We start from the raw sequence: 21,602 nt of genomic DNA on the forward strand, positions 1-21,602 counted from the left end.
ATCCAGAGGGAGCCAAATCAGTACCCCCTCCTCCCTCCCAAAAAGCCATCCCAGCATCACCTCACTACCAGTGCATCTCGTTTGCTCACATGCCACCCTGCCAGCCAAACCTTTCCTGCTCAAGAGCACTTGCTTGGGAAGGTGACAGAAAGAGGTGGAGTAGAGGTCTCTTTTGACTCTGCTCCCTGCATCCTTCTCATATCGGCACATCTCCTCTCCCTCTAGAAATTTGTTTTGCAAATGGTTTGAGTGAACACAATTGGTTTCCCGGGCTGGCAGAAAAGCAAATTAGAAAGATTTGTAAAGGGGGGCGAGAAGGGGGAGGAAGAGGCTCTTTTCTACTGTGTCTGAAAACAATTATCCCCTGTCATTAGAATGGCTTGATGTAAACTCAAGTTTAAAACAATACATTGATTCCCCACCTCCCTTTAAGCTCCACAAGATTTACTGACACCTCCCCCCTTTCCTCCCGCCATCCTTTCACTCCCCATCCAGTGAAAAGTGTTTTTCTGATTTTGATTTCTGCCCCTACATGTTGTTGGGTTTTGAGCGATTGCAGCCCACGAAGTTAACTTTTAAGGCACCACTGCTGTTATTTTGTGTCTGCCCTGCCTTCTCTCTGGTAATATGATGCTCATGTCTGCGTTGTCAATAGCATATGTGCTGCTTTGTGCTGTCCTGTTGCACTCCTTTCTTTCTTCGGAAAGCTCTCATGTTGCAGCACTGCTATACTGCTATTGCATCGTAAACATCTGGGGCTGGACTAATGCAGACCTCACACTCGTTTCAGTGTCATAGTTTCTTAAAGAAGAAATATTTTCAAAGTAAAAGTCACAAGACTTGTAGTTTACCCCAGACAGTGAACGTTTCTCTAAATGCTAATTAGGCTTCCAATAATAGAACATTCATAACTTTTTGGTAGACTGTCGTGAGAAATGTAATTTTTGTGCAGACAAGGAAATGAATAATCTCAAATTGAAGGGGAGGAACGGTAGTAAAGCATAATATATAGCAGTGTAAGTTTCAATGGCTACATCCCTGTGTTGAAGAAGGTAGGCTCTGCTGTACCAATGGTTAAGAAAAGCTACTTTATTTGATCTTACTGGTGAAAAGCAACGGGTTGGGTTTCGGTTGTTTTGTAAATCCAAATATACCTAGGGATAGAAACGGTGCTAAACTAAAAACAAATGGGTAGATAAATGAGAGCTGCTTGAACAGTAAGTAAAGTACAGAGTGTGGTTTGGCAGGATGAAGTGTTATATATTTAAAAAGATGACAGTTAATCCTCCAGTCCTTGCATTATTTATTTTCACCTCCATAACTGGCATTTTTTTCATTTGCGTTCTTGTATCATTGCTTCCACTTGCTATAGCTAGCAATTTATTTTAATATTTTATATTATCACAGCTGTTAATTCTGTAGTATTAGACCTATGTTAGTAATGCTTTATGTGTCAAAGCAGATTGGCTTTACCATATAGTCTTTTAGTTTTCATAGAAAAGTTTTATTAGATACAATCATATGCTGAAGGCTTCATTTTGTCTGTACCTAGCTGTTACTGTGGACCATGTTTCTTAATAGAAACTACTATGCTTCTAAAGACTACTGTGTTTCTCAGACGTGTTTCTGAATGTTTGTGTACACTTCTATTGTTAAGTAAATAGGTTTTCTCTGAGCATATTGCTTCAGGAAGAACTGGAAGTACTAAGGGACTGTCTGCATACATTTATATATGAAAGTAACTTTTCTTAAGCAGTTCTATTTCAATCACTGCAGCTATTCATTTGAGTAAAGTTACTTATACATGTAAATTCCTGCAAGAAGAGTCCCTGACTGAGGAAAGAACGTAAAGGGAAACACATGTTCAGAGCCCCAATCCTACCCTCCTTAAACTAGAGCAACTCCCCCTTACTCCACTTGGCATTATGCCCAGGTCTTTTTCTTTTTCACCCACCACATAAGAAAATTAAAAGGTAGTTAATATTCTTGTTGACATGACATAGATATTTTCAGAGTTGCAGAATGTTTGTCTGTACTGCCAAAATTAAATAAAACACAGATTTGTTTACCTGTTTTCCCCTCCCTTCCCCGAGCACATAAAATTTCAGAACGACCATACTGGGTTGGACCAAAGGTCTATCTAGCCCAGTAACCTGTCTTCTGACAGTGGCCAATGGCAGGTGCTTCAGAGGGAATGAACAGAACAGGTAATCATCAAGTGATGTAAATCAAGCATTAATTCAGAACTACAAAACTATTATAGTTTGCAGTCAGCTAAGTATACATAAAATAAATGAAGGGCACCGTTTCTTCAAAATTAATAACTTGAGAGTGCTTAAATGAAGTCATTTATTCAAAGTACAGTACTGGATATCTTTAAAAAAGCAAAGTAATCTGGATATATAAGACGTAAGTAACTATTTAAGTCTTTGCTATCAGATCAGAGAGTCAAACATCTACACTGGTGTTAACAGTTTACCAATGCTTATTAAAATGCCTTCATGAAAAAATACAACTGTCTTAAATGATCCCAACCTATTGTTTTGTATTTCAAGACCATCCATATCAAAATATTGTAAGTGAAAAGCATAGGTTCTGTGAATCATAATTTAACCTATGACTATGTAATCAGAACTCCCCCATAATCTCCATATGGATTTACTCAGTGGAAGTATTTCGTATCCTCATTTAGACATTGTCTAAATGTGTAATTAAATGAGACTAAACTCCTGCCATGCCTAAGGGAAAGACAAACAAGCAGCCCATCAAACTGTAGCCTTTTAAATATTATGGTTTTAAAACTCTGAAATAAGTTCCTTATCCAAAATCATATTTCCCTAAACAAATAATTATTACTATTGACATACAAGACTTTATTTTTAAAATATTTTAATTTGTTGATTAATTTATTTCACTCAGATGATAATAGTGTTTAAAATCCAGTTATACTACAATAAAATCTTATCTACAGAGCTGCAAGCTTATGATATGCTGCATAATTAGACAACAGTTTCAATGTCTTCTTGCTAGTGAAATGCTATCAAGTCAAAGAAAGTCAGGACAAATTGTCAGAAAGTACAATTCAGTTGCCAGTTTCTAAAATGGCTCAAGAAGTATTCATAGCTTTGCTCTATAAATATTATATAGTATGCTCTAAATAAAGATTTACTTTGGCAGATGTTTTCCAACTTGATTATACCAGAACTGTTACCTCAGCCTTTACATACCTCCAGGATAACGGGAACAGGAATGGGTGAATTATGGCTATTCTGTAAGACGTCTGGGGAAACTTGCATAATTTATCATAGCTGGAGTATATCTGTCACTAGATATATAGGATAGTTTAGTTTTTGTTTTATTATTCTTTACATCTAGAACTTTGCCCTTGAAACTCTACCACTCAGCACTAGTTCTTACCTCACTGTTGCAGCTGCAAGGTCCTCTGGCTACAGCTCCTGATAAGTCCATTTCTAGAAGAGAATAAAACAGCTGTGGTGTTCTCCAGTGACTGTGAGCATGTGTGAAACAAAAGCCCTGAGTAATTACAAAAGTATTGCCTATAACTTGACATCTGAAATAGCTAAGAAGAGTTTTGAGCTTTTAGAATATGTAAAGATAGAGGCATTGCTGCGTTTAGCCATATGGCCCAGATTCATCTTTCTGGAACTAGTAAGATTGCACAGGTCTAATGGAGAGTGAATTTTGGCCCAGGTAACTTATGATGACTTGATAGTGTTGTTAACTCTGACTGAAGCTATTCCAGGAGGTTTTTTTCCCCCAGTGTGACACAATGTCATTTTCTTAAAATATCCTGCTAAAAATCTCCAGGGTTGCTTTCAATAGTTTCCAGGAGATTGATGCCAATTTTGGAAGACTCCATGCTAGTCATGAAGATTGGCAACCCTATGAATTGGCTAAAGTAAACATACATTACATTTTTGAGTGTTGCACTGTAAAAAACAATAAAAGGTGACTATACAGGCAACAGTCAAAAGGCCTTGAAATATGCAAAATATGAATGTTCACAGGGGTAGCAGTAATAAGATTACAGGATAAAATATGAACCATATAGCTGTTAAGTTCTGCACCTGACTAAGGATTGCAGATTGGGCCCATTATTTATTAATGTGTTTGATTTATTGACTGAAATTGATGGGCCTGACTCAAAGCTCTTTGAACTCAACAGAAGAATTGCTATTCATTCCCATGGGCTTTCACTTTCAGTAAGACTCTCTGTGCACAATGCTGTACAAAACACACTGTAGAAGGAGACACAGCTACTACCACAAGGAGCTTGCACTCAAATTAGGAAGGTGTCATAAAGGTAGATTCTGAGCAAGTATGAACGGATGAACCTGTATTTAAATCAATGGAATTACAATGATTTACACCAGATCAGATTGTATCTTGAGCATACCTATTTACTGACTGCAATATAGAGTCCTGCAGATCTGTGGATATCCACTTTATAGTCATGGGTGTCAATGTCCACAGATGTGAATGGTGATATCTGTTCTCATTTTTGTAGATGCAAATTTTGTACCTAGAATGCTTCAAATTCGCAGGTATCTGTGATCATTTTTGTGGATGCAGATACCAATTTTTTATTCATTTAGGGATCTACTTCTGTGGATACTTGTAGTCCTTGCATTGACTTCAGTGAACTCTGGATCAGGTGCATAACTACACACAAAAAATCTACATCTATGTTACCTACATTAACAGTGACATATTAGATACTTTGAACAATTTAAGAAAATCTACTGATTTCCTTGTTTCTTGTAATTATTTACAACCAACAAGCCAATGTTTAAATGTTTCCAGGTGTTGTAAAATAATTTAATTTGATTGTAAATAACAGTGAGATAGCTGCAATACAATCACAAGTACAGCTTTAAATAGAAGACTGGAACATTGAGCAAATTGTGCTATCTTAATACTATTAAAACAGCCTGTATGGGTTCACTTTAATTCTTTCAGAGTTAGTTTTATATATTAAACAATATTTTAAAATGAAATACTATTTTCAGGCTCACGAGTTTTCTTTGTGTCAGTTTTTACAAAGAGTTGTTGACAGCTCTTTTTTTTTTTTAATTGACCTCAGGACATCATATACTGACTCCTAATAGGTATTTTTGTTTCCTGGGAAGGAAATCTATACATTTTTTATTACTTAACTGGTATCTCATTTAAGTCTGAGTTGTTCCTGAAGCTCAGTTACATAATTTATAACCAGCAGCCTACAACCTCAGACACCTAGGATTTATGTATATGGAAGGAATTGTATTATTTAATGTCTACTTGACACTCTTCTGTTACTTTGATTGCATTTTCACCATGTGGACCCTCCACAAAGATAGTGTAGCCTTATCATAAAATTCTTAAAATTTACAGTGGTAAGGAGTCTTTTTTTTCCTTGTTGTCTTAATACATCTGATTTATAGCCATTTACAAAAGAAGACTAAGACAGCATTAGGTGGAGATCACCCTGACAACCTAGGAATATGAGGCAAAGGACAAGAAAGCTTACATATCCCACAGTGCTCCTTCAACAAGATGATTCTGTGGTCTTGATTTGGTAAGGACTATAGAACGTGGCTCAAGACAATATAAAACTTCTCAGGAATGTTCAGCTGTAAGATAAGAACCTCCATCTTGAAATGAGGCATTTAAAATGTTTTTAGATGTTCTTCTTGAGTCTCCAATTTTATGCGCCCCATCCAGCTCCTCTTAAAATCAGTGGGAGTATTGCCACTGTTTTCTGTGGGAGATGGAGAAGGGCCTGTAAAAATAAAGTTTCCTCTTTTCTACAGAGCCTTACATTTAGAAAGAAAGCTTATATTTGCAAGCAATGTCTTTGCTCCCTTTTATCTTCTCAAGATAAAAAGAATTAGGAATGGCCAATGGCTTATCACAGTAAGGATCTGTGAATGTTAAGCACAAATATGGTAGAACCTCCTTCATGTGCATGCTAATGAAAAATTCCTTTCTGAACCACAATACTGTATTTTTGCTCAAAAGTTTTCTATCTGAGGAGGTAGAAATGGTGTCAGCAAAGTCAGCAGAGAGATTAAAGCAGCCACTCTGGGGAGTAATTTCAGGTGCTACCCTTTTTTCTTCTAAGCTTGACCCAAAGTCTTTAATTACACACAAATCTATCATCAATATTCAGTTGTGCTGCAGTAAGAAGTGTTGAATCATTCCATTTAAGTCTTATTTCTAAAGACTTTTGACCTAATTTGTCTTTAAAATAGTACAAATGTTCCTTACAGTGGTATAATTCCAAAATCTGTCAACATTAATAGGGGATATTAGCTTGTTGGAAATTAAATGAAATATTGGAATCACTCACGCCGAGATATGAAAAAGAAATTCTTTGATGTGCAATGGATGGTGGATTTACAAATGGACTCTGTATAAATCTATTTTAATGTATATGTTGGTGTATCCACTATTGTTAGAAGCTAGCAAAGCGATTATCTTTCTCTTACCCCGGAGATTTATTTAAAAGGCTCTCTAGTATTTTAATGTCTGTGCCTCCTTATTATTCAGATGCTTTATTTTTTCTGTTATATCAATGGTATTTATTACTTGGTATTGTGGACTGATAAAATCATTTTCTCACTGCATTAGTTGCCTTTGTTACTAGTGCCAACTCATTGTAATGAGCAAAGATTCTTTACAACATAGAATAAAGAAGAAATCAGACAGAAAAAAATATGCCATCCAAAGCTTTAAGAAGAAATCAACCTGTTTTCTGGAAAGCAGTCTCTGTCTATAAATATCTAAATCGTCAGAGAAAAAGTGTTTACAGTTTAATCATTGAATGGATTAGTTAAACTGATATAATTCTTTGAGGGAGTACAATTTTACACAAATGTTTTTACACAAATGTTTCAAATAATTTGTGAGCCAAGTCACATGCAGAACAATAGCTTTAAAGTCACTCTTTGCTTTTAAATCAGGTCACTTTTGTTCTTTCTTTGAACGTTCTGTTCTAATTGGAACAGTAAATCAATGAAAACACTTAAAATATATTCCCATGTAAGGTGGACAACTGGACAATGCCTTTTTACTGCTACTAACACGTGCATCCAATTATTGCTTGATAGATTCATAGTGTAAGCAGTAAAGCATTACCTTATTTTATAGTTACACTAATAACTCTCTAGCTTATCTCCTTGCATGTTTGCCTCTAAATAATCTATCAATATTGTATATCTTCTATGACTGAAGAGGAATTTTCACATAGTGGGGCAAGCATCAAAAAGTTGTTTAATTTCTTCCTAACATTCCACATGGTGTTTCTCTAATTGCTTCTACAATAGATAGTTGTTTGTAGCAACAATCTGTAAAAGCAACTGCTGCTTACCAGCAATATTTCCCCTGCGAACACTTTCCCTAACATGAAGTGTCCACGCAGCAACATAGCCACCACCTAGGAGCAACATTTGTGCATCACGTATTCAGCTTATTTGCATAATTTTGTGTGTGCATTTAAAAATATACAAAATGCCAAAAGTCTCTCACTGAAAGCAAAAATACAGATTATCCAAGTCCGTCCAACTCTGGGGATTAGTCAAACCACATTGCAGTCAAGTTACAATTGAATAGTTCAGTTGCATGTAGAGAATATGGAAGCAGAAAGGTAACTTTTGGCTAAATACAAAGACAGACGGTTGAATAGCTGCCATAAGCACAGGCATGAAGGAAAAGCTCCTTGTTTTGACCAATGAGTGATAGTCTACACTAGACCAGTCTGGTTGATTTTAAGGTATGCAACTCCAACTATGCGAACTGCATAGTTGGATTTGGCTTACCTTAAACCAAGCATGGCAGTGTCCACACAGTGGGAGGCCAATGGGAATACACACTCCGGTTGATTTCCCTTACCCCTTGCAGAACAAGGAGTACCAGATGCCAACAGAAGCTGCCCTCGGCATTTGATTTTATGGGTCTACATTAGACTTACTAAACTGAACACTAGAAGATCAACCTCCTTAGTGTAGACATGCCCTTACTGTATATGGTTCAAGAGAGCACAAGGAACACTGCTTGCTGGACCCACAATCAAGGAAAAATCCCTTCATCTTATACCTTTCCTATGATTAAATGATTTTAAGGCAACTAATGGTTTGGAAGAAACAGTTCAATGTGACTTTCAAAAAAGAGCAGGGGGGGGGGATTTAAAAAACAGTCTGCAGACAAACCAACAGGAATGGGAAAAGGTTATTCACATTCTTGAAAAGTTTCCCCCACTGACATCTACATCTGCTGATGAAACAGGACTTTATGTGAAAGGGCTCTGTGACAGAGGATAAGTAGAAAAGCTAAAAAGAAAGTGTCAAAGGACAGAGTAACTGTACTCATCTATGTCAACATTGATGGGAGTGACTAATACCCACTGTTCATGATTGGAAAGGTAAAATGTTGTTGATGCTTTCTGAAGGATTTCTATCAACTGTCCCTCGGTTATGTCAGAACAGCAAATGTGTAGATCACAAGTGAGATTTTCATCAACTGGCTAAAAAAGTGGCATCATCAGCTTTGTTTGCAGACCCCATAAGGGATGCCTCTTACTAGATAAGTACTCTAACCATGCCCAAGAGGTGGTTATTGCTCACAGTCAGCTTGAATTCTTACTCCAAATACTATATCTTTGGTGCAATCTGTGGCTGAAGATGAGATTAAGAACATGAAAGGACATTACTGATCAAAAATTGCAAATTTGTTCTTGATGTAGACACCAATATAAATGTTCAGACAATACTGAAAATTGTAAATTTGCTTGAGTGCATTAATTTGGCACTGAAGCCTAGCAACATGTTAAAACAATTTTCAGCTGTTTCAGGAAAGGAAAATTTGTTGTGCTAGTGGAAGGTGGAGAAGGATATTGAAGAGTTTGAAGGCTCTGTGAATAGTATTCCACTTCCAGTCAACATGGAAAAAGAAGACTTAATAGTTGCAGTGGTGGTGGATGGGGATTTGCTGATGTTTTGGAGAGCTAACCTATGAAGAATTACTGACTGCTGCTGCTATTGCAAGGCCAGAGTTGCTTGTATTGATATAAACTTATCATAATTGAGAAGATCATCAAAATGTAAGGATGATTTTGATGAAGTACACCTCTGACAAACTCCAAGCTGTTGGAATTCAAACTCTGTAGTCCTGCTTTTCATGAGGAGTAACACTGTTCCCAATCTAGTAAGTCCAAAATAATGTTAGTGCAGATGCTCTGGTGCCACAAATTGGCCTCTGGAAGGTGTCCTGCAGCTCCCCAAAGTGCTTCCTGGGGCTCTGAGTTGGAAGTAAGACATCCACATTAACAGAGCCTGCCTTGGATTAATTTCAATGCTTCCCTGTAGTGAGGACAGGGAACTTCACATTTGTAAAGTTGGATTCCCAGATGTCGAATTTAGTAAATTCAAAGTAATCTCCTAGTGTAGACATGGCCTAAGATACCACACAACTTCTTGTTTTTGTTATTTAGATTATTACGATATTTTTTGCATAGTAGATGCCTTCATCCAAGGTGACTTAGAGTGCATACAAAGTATTATAGTTAAGTAGAAAAAATGTTTAGAGAGAAAAGCAAGGTGTGGTGTTTATCATCGTTCATGTTTCATCTTAAAACATAAACATAAATCTTGGTACTTTGATAAAGTTGTCTCAATTAATACTGCTTTCTTGATGCAATATGGTAGTAGCCGCAAATGCAGAACAGAACATATGGGTAAAATGTACTGAACATATATTACTATAGCATATAATATACATCACATTGTTACCATTATAGATTGTTGATGTATACTGTAGCTGTTTTACATGTTAGAGAGAATAGGCTGCCTTTGATCAGATGACATTCCCCATAACAGCAACAAGCAATAACAAAAGGGCACAGATATCTTGTTATTTACATGTGTCTTGTACTTACATGAGTAACTTTCTCTTTTGCCTTGATGTAGCAGTGTTGAAAATCTGCTGTTGGGTAAAATCCTGTAAAAGGGACTGGAGATGCTTAGTAGGTGCTGGAAAAAAAGGATGCTGGGGGTGCTACTAGACCCCCTGGTTTGAAGTGGTTTCCATCATGTACAGGGTTTACAGTTTAGTTCAGTGGCTCTCAGCACTTTCACTACACAAGTTGTTTTATCACCCCTGTTGAAATGTATTGTTCCCTACTAATCATCCCACGGAGACTCAGGGGGATGTTGCCATGGAATGATCACACAGTTTCAAGAAGACTGTGGAGAACCAGGGGGGACAATATTTTGGTAGGCCCCCTTGCAAACTTTGAGACTGCAGAGTTTGCATGTATGGAGGGCAAGGGACATATAGCCAGGACAGAGCATGGAATGCTTCATAAGCATTCACAAGGCACGTCTGTTGCAGATAAGGCATGTACCTTTTTTCAACTGCAGAAATACTCAACTCAGTCTGGCCACGTCTAGACTGCAAGCCTCTTTCGAAAGAGGCTTTTCAAAAGATACTTTTGAAAAAGCCTCTTTCAAAAAAGAGCATCTAGACTACAACCAGTACTTTCAAAAAAGCAAGCCGCTTTTTCTAAAGAAAGCACCCAGGAAGTCTGGATGCTCTCTTTCAAAAAAGCACAGTTTGCATTACATAGCGCCTTTTTTCAAAAGAGCACTTTCGAAAAAAGGTGTTCTTCCTCATAAAATGAGGTTTTCCACGGTCGAAAAACTGCCGAATCCTTTCGATTTACTTTTGAAAGAATGTGGTGGCAGTCTAGACTCAGGTGAAGTTTTTTTGAAAAAGGCCACTTTTTTCGAAAAAACTCTGTAGTCTAGACACACCCTCTGAGTTTGATGCATACTGGATGTCCTCCAAAGATTAACAGAGACACTAGTATAGTCACTTCTATGCTAAATTAATTGAGCTAAAGCATTATAAGCCAGATGTAAACCAGTGTACGTGTGTTCATATTGGAACTTGGACAGATTTAACTAAATTGATGTAAAAATGATTGTAATTAAACTAGCATATTGTTTGGTTGTAGACAAGGCTGATGTGCTGAAGAGGATTCTGGAAACATTCTAATATTCACTCAGAATGATCTGAGGCTTAACGCAGGAGTTAGTGGAACACCAATAGATGTTGGTTGTTGTTGAGTGGGATCGAACTTGGGATCTCTGGAATCTTAATGCATGAGCTAAGCACTTAGCCAACACTAACAGACTCACCCATCTCTAGCTGATCTAGGTACCCCTAGGGGGGGACAGAGTGTCACACCAAGCAGTAGTTGATTACATAGTTACTCAGACTAATCTAACAGAACTGGTTTCATAAATGTGTGAATTGCTGTGTTAATTAGACACCACCATTACCATGTGAAGTCACAGACCCACAAAGGACATGTGGACAATGTCTTACAGTAAAGGGGCTGAAATTGTTTCACTGCAGCTTCCATATGTGCCACCTGAGTCTAGTCAGTATTTATGTAGCTTCTAGTCCTTCCATACACAGTGGGAAATTGGATTGCTCCCTCCCCAGAATCTGTGACAACATGCACAATTGCCATGCCCTCCACTCTGTAGCTCAGTGTTTCTTAAACTGTGTTCTGGTGTGCCGCGAGGCAGTCGGAGGTGTGCCATGGAGAACAATAGAGTTCAAAATGGCTGCTCTTAAAAGGGCAGATGTCCTTTTTTTCTTTTTGCTCAATAACTCCCCTCCTCCCCTGACCTTTTTTTCTTTTGGTCAATAACTTTTCCCCGCCTCCTCTCCCCCCCCCCCTTTTTTTTGGCTCAACAAAAAAATTCTTGGTGTTGCTCATAAAAATAAATTGGTGTTCCTCGGTCTTAAAAAGTTTAAGGAACACTGCTGTAGCTGATGTCACAACTTCAGTGTCATGAAGAATGGCGAGATAAAGAACTCATACTGAAAGAGAATACTTTATTTTAAACCAGGCATGGGGAACCTAAGGCCCAGGACACCCTGTCTTGCCTGGATCTGGCCCCAGATGCTCAGGCCTCCCCTCAGCATTAGGGAGCCCATGCTGGTGCTTTAGTTCCCCCACTGTCCACCTGTGGAGATGGAAAACATAAAATCTACTAGCCTAGTCTCCCCTAGACTCTGGTAGGGAAAGGATATATCTTCCTCCTCAGTCAGGGGCCATGTCAGCGAGGGTGGGGTTTTTTGGTGGTTGTTGTTTTTGTTTTTTTGCTTCTCACTTGTGTGAGGCCCCTGACTGATTTTTCTGTGGGTCAGCAGCTCCTGACACAAAAAAGATTCCCGACCTCAGTACACTGCTCTAGAAGACACCAGCTAGATAGAGCTTTCACAATTAAAAATCTTTGATTGGAGATTTAAGGTTGAATATTTTTCAGTGGAATGAGGCCAGCACACCAAAGATGTTAAACTTTCTTTACAACAATCTACTGATTTTTAGAAAAAATGAACACATTTTGAAATACTGTGTGAAAATGAAGTGTAAATCTTGTTTCCCACAGCCTCAGAACTGATATCCCTCTCTCAACCCAGGCATACAACTTTAACATTGTTCCATTGTTTTTGTCTGTAATGGAAATATTCTGCATACTGTTCAGATTATATAGTGTTTATTAAAGGGTAGTAAAGTTTTCAAGAGAAACACAATCCTTCAGTACACTAACTTATGTCAGAAGTTCCACAAAGTTTCTGACAGGTTAATATGATGGTGGAGTAGAAGAATCTTTTTTATAAACGATCAGTCTAGTGTTTGTTGTATAAGCCTTACTAGTTTCTATATTCTGCTATTTTAACTATAGGTGTACAAATTATGATAAATATATATATACAGAGAGAGGGAGAGAGAGAATGAGTAATGTAGTGGTATGTGCTAGTTTTTTAATGTACGGGAAATTGATAATTTTTAATAGGAAATGGAAGTTTAAGGGGAATTCAGGACTGCTAGAAGTGCCAGAAATAGACTTCAGGACTGAATGCAAGGAGCCTTCCTTTTCTGTGTTTTCAATGACACCCCACTGCCCCTGCCCTACCCTCACTAGGTCTGGGCATCATGAACCAGGTAGCTGTCTGATTCAAATGCAGAGAGCACAGGAGCCAGGACTGGGGAGAAGGGCCAGCATAGAGTTGGACAAGGAGCTTGGAAGTGGGAGAGGCTGACTGGAAGCCAGCGAAAGAGAGATTTAAACTGGGAACCAGGGGACAGTGGAAAATAAGACTGATTAAGGAAGGGAGACTGGGACTGTGAGCAGGTGGGAGGAGACTTGGACAGGCTGAGTAAAGAGACTAGGGAGGGAAATGGATGGGACTGAAAGTGAGTGGACATGCATGGGAGAAACTGAGATTAGATGGACAAGGAAATTGGGTCTGGACCTACTTAGCTTGGACACTAGCCTATCTCTTTCTGCAAGCTCTATTTCATCCACTACAACCCCTATCAGGTTCTGCACCAAATGAAGCAGTGGGCTTAAAAACCACCAATCTCCTTCACTATACAGCCAGCCTTCATCCTCAGAGTTAGTCCATGTTCTGTTCTGAATGAGGGAGAATCCTGTGGGAAAAGATTGTATATGATGATGTAATTAAAGACTGGGTGATAATGCATGTGCACAAGGGAGTAGAATTAAGATTGCTCAGGGAAACTGAATTTGGGCATTTTCTAACTTCTGAGTGCTTGAATTTGTAACCTAAATTATGTTCTTTTAACATATGTTTTGTGTATGGAATATATAAAGAGAGACCAAAGTAAAGACTTCAATATACTGTTTTATTTCATAATGTGCATTTATTATTTCAGTCCTTCAAACAGTTAATCAAGATTCCCATTTAAGTACACAAACTGCCAAGAGGTTTATTTCTTTCAGATCATTCTAAAGATGAGATGAAGTTAGAGGTCACAAAAGGTGAATAATGGCTTTCAGTGCAATTTCATTTAACTCCAGTCTTCAGTATCATTGACTTCTGAGGAAGTAAACAACAAGGGATTTATTGCCTCATCAAATGACCATTTTTAGGCAACCATGAGCCAAGATTTTCTTTTTTTATGCAACCATAATGTTGATCCTTTAGGTATTTTAGATATAAAAATAATGTTGGGGGAAAGGGAAATAAAGATCTTGGAAAGTGAGGGAAATTGCCATAAAGTACCAAATAAAACTTGGTAACCTCTATAGCTGCTTCTAATTCCGGTGTTCAGCCCAGGGGAAGATTGCAAGCGATTCTTCCTAGAAAATATTGAACTGCTCAGTAATAATCTCTAACACTCTTAAATGCTTTTCATTTAAAACAGCACAAACCCACAGCCCTACAGTTTCACAGCTTCACTCACTCAAATCTTTCAGCACATTGCTATCGCAAACTAACAATACCTGGACTCTCTTTAGTCCAAAGTAATGCAATACGTTGATTTATTGATTATAGGATGTGCATCTTGTAGTAGCTGGACACAAATAACCATATTAAAAATATAATAGCCAGTGACCAAATAGTACAGCTACAATTGGTCTTGTCTTTTTAACAAGCTGAGCCCAAATCTGGTTATATAGTTCAAAGATACTTTCATGACAGACAAGGTGTGCTAAATATCAGAAATGAGTGTACCTTTAAAGACCTGACCTTGGGATGTTTCAAGACTAAATCTTAAATCTATGGGTTGGGCCTTTCTGTAATTATTATAAAACATTTCTATAAAAACAACTTCAGAAACATGTGCTCATGGCATATTTTTCTATTCCCCTCCCCCTACTCCTATATGTTTTAGTCACAGGAAATTGAGCTTGACTTCACTTTTGGCAATGTTGGTCTATTCCAAAGCAATCTGTTCCTCCTTGAAATACTAAAAGTATTTTAGAATTGAGAGAATCCCTTTTTTATATGATCATCATGCCTTTGGCATCCTGGGGCTTTATTTTTATTTCTTTCTTTCTTTATTTTTGGTGAATTTGCCACCATTTAATTTACTTTTACATATACACCTCTGTGTGTGTTCTCATATGGCACTTATGTATAATGGTTCTTTTAAATGCCAATACTCTCATTTATAATCTATTCAACTGCAGTGAAAATATGTACAATGGGATTATTCAGTTTTACACTTGACTAATGTGGCATTAATCTAGTGTACATCACTCTCAGTCATTTCTCCTACTTCTGCTGCAGTCTTCATTAAAATAGACACATCTGCAGCTGGTGAACATGAAAGATCTTCTTCTGCTTCTCTTTGGCTTCATGCCTCAGGCCACACACCAGTCCTTCAAAGCATCATCCAGATTTACTCAAAATATACCATGCTTTCTTAATTTCTACAGGCCTGCCACACATTCATTTGTGTTCTCATTTGTTTCTGATTCTTCTTATGAAAAAGGAGATAAGAGGATTCGGAAATAAAGACCTTTGTAAAATGCCTATAATAATCTCCATTAAACTCTCCTCTTTTGACTTCATTGATTTTGTAAGTGCACGCAGTAATAGATCATACAGGTAAGCGGGGTGTCAGCTTTTTTAATCTGCTATACTATTAGCGTAATAAAATCTGCTTTTGTCTTTTAAGATGTAATTCATCATAGGGGTCCATATGTCCAATAAATCAAGCCACCTTGCATAAGCTTAGAAAGATCTTTAGTGCTGCTTGAAATTAAGTATTACAAAAATCACTGTTTCACTGATTAAGGAAGCATCAGCAGAGATTGTTTATCCCAGAATCCAATCTATATTGCTAGTTTGTGTTATCTGTAGGCTTTCTTCAGGAAAAGGATGAGGACCATGCGCAGATAAAGTCTTGAGTGATATTGACAATCAGGATCAGCTACAAGAACATCCTGTAACTTCCTGTTAGAGTGTAGGCAATATAACGAGTGGTGCCTGGGGTTAAAGTGGCCCAATGATTCAACAAGGCTGGTATTTTCTAAATTTAGAGTGTTTGACTTTGTAACCTAACTGTTCTTCTAATTATTTTTAAAAATTTAACAGATGGAAATGCCCTTAAAACATCACTGCCACTTATTACAATACATTATATCATGAATAGGACTTTGAGCAGTATGTTTTCTGCCTTTCCATAGTCAACCACAGTCAATATACTACGAACTATGTTACTTTTGCTAACTGATGGAAATTGCTTTTTCAGTGAAATTAAGCTAAAGCTTCACAACACAGTGCTTTTCTGTTTATAATACACCTATCATTAGCTAGCCATAGTGTATTCTAAGAAGTCATGTGTGTACCTGTTCACAAACAAAAAAGTCAGAAAATGTATACAGCATTTCAAGTTTTTTTCCTTGCAATTTCTTTTCTTTTTTTTTTTCCTGAATTTTTCCTACAAGATGTAATCACATAAACATAGATAGGGATGATTTCTATTCAAGTTATAGTTTATACTGGTAATGAACATTTAACAACAGGTAATACAAGCTACTGTACTTCAGCCTGCTACTGTACATTTTATAGGTCTAATCCTGCTTGCCTTACACACACACAATGCCCACTGATCTCCGAGGATGTTTGTATGACTAAGAGAAGCAATATTTGGTTGGAAGCGTGCTTTCCCTGTAATCAGGATGCCACACCCATGCAACAAGATTAATCAAAATGTGTTTAGCTGAACTTGGCAGTATGCAACAATTGACACTAACCACAATCTGCAGCATATTAGCAATGTGGCAAGCTCATTGCACTACTCATTCTAAAGCAATATGCTTGGGATTTAAAAAATCATAATGTCTAGCTAGGGGTTTGAGATAACAATTTGTTATCCTGCTGAGCTAGATCTCAGGCTGTATTTGGCTTAGTTCCTTTACATGCTGCCATTTTATGCTATTTCCTAGTATCAAATGCTCAAAAGAGGTTGGAATTTTCCATCACAGAAAGGAAAAAATTATGCTGTATAAGACTAGAGGGATCTCTGTATTATCAGAATAAACTACACCATTGAGCCTTCTAATCTGATCAAGTGTCAAGAATGGTCATCAATGCACAGAAGCGTAGAATGAATAATGGATCAAACCCCAAAGTTGTGCACCTGGGACAAAATGACCCCCACTAACAATATTTTTATGCTCTGAGGCAAGAGCCTCATTTGTTTTTCTAGCTTTCCAGTGAAAATTGATCACATTGTAGAATCCCAGTTTGATGAACATCAATTTGGTGCACATCCCGTTATATGAACCATTTTCCTGCTGCCAATGTCTTCTTTCTGTCATGACTTCAGTCCTTCAATGTTCAAACATATAAACAGGTTTGAAAAGACAGAGATTTGTCAGGAAAAAAGGGATGGGGTTACATTTGTTACCATTATACATTATCCTTGAATGAACTTAAACACCATACCTCTTGTTATTCTGAGACTTGTAATGTTATGAACTTTTTGATTTTACGATATAATCAATCTCTGATTAGTTCATAAAATAAAGGTTATACTGTATACTAAATATTATTTGTACAGGAAATGGACTCCCTTGCATGGGAAAGCATGGTGGAGTGAATTTAGCTTTTCTTCTGAAATATATTTATGATAAAAACATTTGAAATATAATATAGTAGTAAAGAAGGAGATAAATTAATGATCTATTAAAGTAATTTATATGTCTGTAATATTTTTCTACCCTATAGAGTAAAATATATTGGCTTCAGTTCTTTTAAATTATAATTTATTTAGTAGATTCCAGAAAGATTTCCTATCACTGCTATGAAGTAGGATTGTTTTCACAGGAAGCTACTTTTCACCTCACTTTTTTGGCTATCGGCAAATCTCCTCTACTTGTATGTAACCAGCAAAAGCCAGAGAGGTGGTCTCAGCATTAGTTTCACATTTCTCAAATTTCTTGGAACTGTAAGTTTTTGTATCTTGTGAAGATCAGTTCAGCCCTTCACACATCCATAGATTATAAGTTCAAAAGGGAACACTGTGATCATCAGGTCTGACATCCTGTGTAACACAGGTCATAGGACTTTCCTGAATTAATTCCCATTTGAAACTAGAGCATATATCTTTAAATAATACATCTTTATCTTCTTGTAGCTACATCAAGTCCCTAGCGGATTTCAGAGAAGAACAAGGTCCAGTCACCTGTGTATGAATTTTCAAGATCTTATGACATTTTTGAGGAAAGTATTGGTGTTTGCCCCAGTGTCCTAGCCAAAAGTATGTCCTTCTCTTCCTCCCACTGGTTGGCTGCAACTCTCCATAAAAGGTGACTAGATCTCAATGGCATCGTATATATTCCAGGTCCAGTGCTATAAGACTTGTGTACATTGAACTCCCATCACATAGTGTCAAATATACAGTGATGTCGCATAGTTAATAGAAGGCATGGGGGATGAGACTTAAGAGAATAGTTATTTAAACATGTTCTTGTATATTTCACAAGTGATCCTTGCACTACTGATATGGGATCAACCTCAAGGCCTTGCAGAATCAGGCTCAGTCTGTAAATCTCAGACTAAAAAGTACAGTATGTTATCTTTCCATTTATTTGAGCCCATGACTGAATTCTTTCAAAGGATGATTTATTGAACATATAGTCTCTTACCATAGGGCACTTCTGCTTTCAGTTGGAACTGCTTGTTGTCAGTTAAAGGCTGACAAATATTTTGGTGATTACAGGATGTCTAATAATATTCCCAGTATTTAGTCAGATAAAGGATTTTCTTCCTTTTTGCATCCCATTAATGAATTCTAGCTAACATGACCTGGTATCAGTGTTTTGGCATTCCTTATACTAAGGCAGATTTGTTTTCTGGTTTTGAAAGAGAACTGATATTCACAAGTCATATGTCACAAGCCACTAAAAATGTCAGAATCCCATAGCAGGCCCTTGGTGGCTTGTTAATCTCTCCTTTTTAAAGGAAACAGACTAATTCACTTAAATATAATGAGTGCCATGCCTGCTATACCCTACTTTCTAAACAGTGTCAGCTATACAAGACCTGCCTTATTTCTTCACCTCTTTTTGGCTCCAGCAATTAAACATTAAGCTAAGAAGTACAGGTTTTCTTTATATCTGAGCTATTACAGATGTCACATATGTGAAAAATGGAGGCTGAAGTTTTTGTAATGGAAAAATATACAAATGTTTTGGGAGGTTTTTCCCACCCTAAATTATTGTCAGCATGGTGTAAAAGATAAACCTGGATGTTAAATGGAGAGACCAGATGTATGTCTAACCTTTTGCCCTCATTATTCTAATTGGCTTCCATTAGGAGAAAAAGAAGTTAAAATAGCTCTAAACAAAAATAACGGATGGTAAAATATACTTTTCAGATGGATTAGAGTCCTTTATAAAAAAAAAGAAAGCATAAGCGTATCCTTCATTAATGGTTCAAAACTCTACATTTTATAATTGTAATACTGTTCTACTTTGATCAATTATGTGAGACTACTCCCTACTTAATTTAACAAGATGGATGGGGCAGCAGGATTCCAAGCAACAGTAAAATAATAATAATAATTAATAATAAAATAAAATAAAAATAAAAGTTCCAATCTTGGTGACTAATTTAAATAAATTGGTACCAAACTATGAATTTAGGAGCCTAATTTAGATACTCAGATTGGAAAATATTATAATTCTTTTTACTTTCAAAGTGTCCTGGAAACATTAAAATTAATCCTTACAAGAGCCCTGTATTTCTTTCATTTTAACGGAACGGGAAAACTGAGGCAGAATGTTTAAAGGGATAGATTTTGCCACCCATTTTCCCTACTCTGAAGCACCTTATTTCACAAAAACTCCCAGTGATAAGGATTTGGAAGTGTCTGGATAAAATGTATCACTCCTTTTCCTTTTTTTCTAATATCAAAATGAGAGATGATGTCTGGTTACATAAATTCTTACAAATTCTCAATGCTTCATGTAGCACATTTGGTTTGTCTTCCATAATGATATTGTCCTTAACACCTTACAGAGTTAAATATTACTACGCATGGATGGCTGAAATATAGAAACATGAACATACAGGTTGAACCTGGTCTGGCAACATCTATGGTCCAGCATTATTTTAGTTAGTCAGATGTCCACTTATTATGAGTGTGGCCAAGTTTCCTGCAGTCCTATAAAATGTGTTTACAGCCACCAGTCCTGACTGTTCTGTGCTGTTATTTATCTCTAATTTATCCCTAAATGTCTTCTAAGAACCTAGTAAGCAGTGGAAGTGATGTAATTCTGCTAGACAGTATTGACCTCCTGGACTAGAGAGGTTCAATTTGTAGAGGGAAAGAGAAATGAGGAGAGAAGGAAACATTTTGAAAACAAATAAAGAGTCAATAAGAGAGAGAAGTATTGGAATTATGGAAGGAGCTGAAAGAGAGTGTTTTGAAACTAAATGTGGCAAAGTTATATGAAAAGTACTACAGAGAGTGGACAAGTGCTAGTTGAGAGGAGAACATATCAGTCCATCAGATGTCCTGAGAAAGCCCATAGTAGACCTCAGTTTGTTTTAGCATGAAAGCACAGAATGAGATAAAATAATAAATTAAAATACATTTTAAAGGCTGACAGTGTGCTCAGCACTGGGACAGCCAATGTTCCAGATAATGCACAATCCTGAAGACAAGCATACCTCACACTGGAGTAAGAAGTTTGTTGCCTGCATTGAGGGGGATACCTTGAAAGAAGATTTGAAAATTAAAGATATAAAGTGGGCACTGAGGCAAGGAAAGTAAAGAGCTAGAGGGAAACTTCACATAAGATGATATCCAAGATGTGAATTAAAGAGCATAAGTACAAAGCCTTGAAGATTTTTTTTCCTGACAACTTGAGCTAAGACAATTGTGACATTACTAACATAAGCATTATCTTGGTAGAAGTGTTCACCCATAATCCTTTTTAGTGCTCTTTTCTGAGATCACTTACAGTAGTGGAAGGAGTTGGCTTTGTCTGTGAAATGTCTCTGTGACCCAGAGCTGGAAAAGAGATCAATGGGTAGGAATCTGCTGCTGAGACATTGAAGAAAGCAGGTTTTTATTTTGAACATATGTGTTAATCATATTTCAAAATGAGGACCAGGGAGAAAAATCTTGAGTTGGCATAAATGGGCCAAAAGAAAAAAAGTATTTACATTGTAAACATACTATATGAATTAGTCATGGCTCGAAATGGATGCGGAGTGCATGAGTCCAAGCTTTACATTTGTAAAATTATGCCTAAAAAGCGTGAGATGAGCTTTTCTTTTGAAGAGTAATGTTGAAGGGAAGAGAATGTGTGTGTGTGTGTGTGTGTGTGTGTGTTGGGGCTGTTTAGAATGGAGAAAAGATGAATCAGGAGTTCATTATAAAAATACACAAAATAATGAATGGTACAGAGAAATCAAGCATTTCGGTATACTCTGTCTTAATACCAGAACAAAAGGACATGAATTGAAACTGAAAAGCAAAAAATTAAAAACCAATTAAAAATACTCTTTCACAAAATGTACCGTTAGCATGTGGAACTCATTGCCACAAGGTATCACTAGAGTAATACATTTCCTAAGATTTTTTTTAAAAGACTGGACATTTACATGGATAATGGGAACATCAAAATTCATAATAAGAAGTTTAAATAAAACTTTGAAGAGATAAAAAAGACTTGTGCATCAGGATGTAGACCAACCTTTAATATATGTGCTTAGGAAGGAACTATCATGATGCAAAGAAAGGATAGGAAGAA

General features: G+C 36.9%; 1 protein-coding gene across 1 annotated transcript in view; it reads left to right on the top strand.

Annotated features, from left to right (window-relative positions):
- FGF10 (fibroblast growth factor 10) overlaps positions 1 to 21,602 on the top strand; it is an 89,356-nt gene that overhangs the window by 656 nt on the left and 67,098 nt on the right.

Source organism: Pelodiscus sinensis, chromosome 6 (assembly GCF_052426305.1).
Source record: "Pelodiscus sinensis isolate ZL-2025 chromosome 6, ASM5242630v1, whole genome shotgun sequence".
In the NCBI taxonomy this organism is placed as follows: domain Eukaryota; kingdom Metazoa; phylum Chordata; order Testudines; family Trionychidae; genus Pelodiscus; species Pelodiscus sinensis.